The sequence below is a fragment of the Penicillium canescens genome, assembly GCF_028828765.1.
Source record: "Penicillium canescens strain IBT 15451 chromosome Unknown utg000010l_segment0_segment0, whole genome shotgun sequence".
Lineage (NCBI taxonomy): Eukaryota > Fungi > Ascomycota > Eurotiomycetes > Eurotiales > Aspergillaceae > Penicillium > Penicillium canescens.
In genome coordinates, this window is record NW_026703972.1 from 4,061,648 (window position 1) to 4,063,429 (window position 1,782).

A 1,782-nucleotide genomic window follows, 5' to 3' on the forward strand; every position below is an offset into this window, starting at 1 on the left:
CAGGTTCGTCACACTCTCCGGCTGTCGCTTCGAGAAGTCGCGCTGGATGAACCGACAAGTTCACAACACGGCAAAGGCACGTGACGAGCCCACTTGTGACAAGAAATTGTACAGTATTGGGAGACTGCTCCGTGTAGAGGCACTCTGTTGTTGAGGATGTGAAGGCGGTGAGGTGGAGGGCGTAAGACGCGATGGAGCGCGTCGGCCCCTTGGTCTTATCTGACTCGGCGGGAATAGGTTACTCGCTACAGCAGTTTTCGAGGTTGGTGATGGGCTGCTCCTACAACAGCATGAAGATGTCGGTGGGGTTCGTGTCTGGGGCACAGACTTGGCGCAAAATCAAAACCGGCGCAGCAGGATGCGCGATATTCCACTCACCTCATCGTGCACAACGAACGCCTGGGGCTTATGCGTCCTGTCGTTGACCCACAGCCCTGGTTTGCGGAATTTCAGGACATGCTGCATGATTTGAAGTGACAGGGCCAAAAATGGTGTGTAAGCCATGACTGCGTGGAGCACTGACGGAGTGCTGGTTCGGGCTCACTTTGGCGCGCTGTCAACGGTTTCCTGTCCATCATTAGCTTTTCGGTCGGCGAAACAATAAGTGACTTACATGTTCTGAAAGAAGACACCGGAAAGGGTTCCGTGGCTTTGGGCGTGCATTGGACGGATGGATCTTTGTTTCGCATCGTCTTTGAAGTCAGTCTAGTCTCGGATAGGGTCGCGCTGAGACAGACTTACCTCGACCGCTCTTTTGCATCGATATATTCAGGAGCGGACAGTGGTCGGCTGCTATGGTGGACAGATGTTCGCATAGGTACTTTGACTAGCTAACCCAAATCTGCTTCTTTGATCGGCTGGCATGAGTGACATAGTGGACCTGGTGGTCGTCGCGTCTCACAAGCACTTTCTAGGTTGTCGGTCCACGATGTAACTATAGATGTCAATACAGTGAAATTCCAGTAGGTCAAAGGGAAGAACTTATCAGGAATCGAAGACCTGCTCGACTCTGCATAGCCAAGTGATGGTAATGGAGAACAAATTGCTGGGGGAAGAGGACGTATTTATATGCTTCTCGGCTCCTGTAGCACGCGGGCTCTACTAGAGAGCAAACATTGAACACGATGTCTATCCTAAGTGAGGCCTGTTGCAACCCATGCCTTCATTCTACCGCAACTATTAGCAGCGAAATTCGTGGTGCGATCTTAGATGCTCATCGAGAAAACAAGCTAAAGTCATGTTGAAAATGAGTCAAAGTGAGTCGGTTAAGAAACGTTGGGCCACTGTTGAATCTACGGTCTTAATATTGAGGCAACGGAAGCTGTGCATTCTTTGATTTTAGCAAGAGCGTTCACATATTCATCCAAGGAACATGAGAATTTTCTGGCCTCGCTTGAGTGTTGATTGTCTGAGCCGTGTGTGGTTCTGTCCGTCTAGGCTGCGGAAAGCGTCAGGGTGCTCAACCCATCACCCGTTGACGCTTGGTCGTCTTTGTTGACGGGAGTCAACTTTTGAACTTGCGATCATGGTTGAGTTGGATACCTTGTTTTTTCGATTTTCTTTTTCAGTCCCCTAGATTATACTCTATTTACTTTTGGGATTTCTGAGCTCTCAAACGAATGTTGAAATGCGTTGTGATTGAATATATATCTCCTGGTCCGTTCATCACCGGAAGCCACTAATATGAGGCACATTCACCAACCATCAACACCACGAGACTGATCACCAGCACCATCATTAAACGGACTGCTAACAGAGTGCTGAGATTGAAAAGCGATTGAA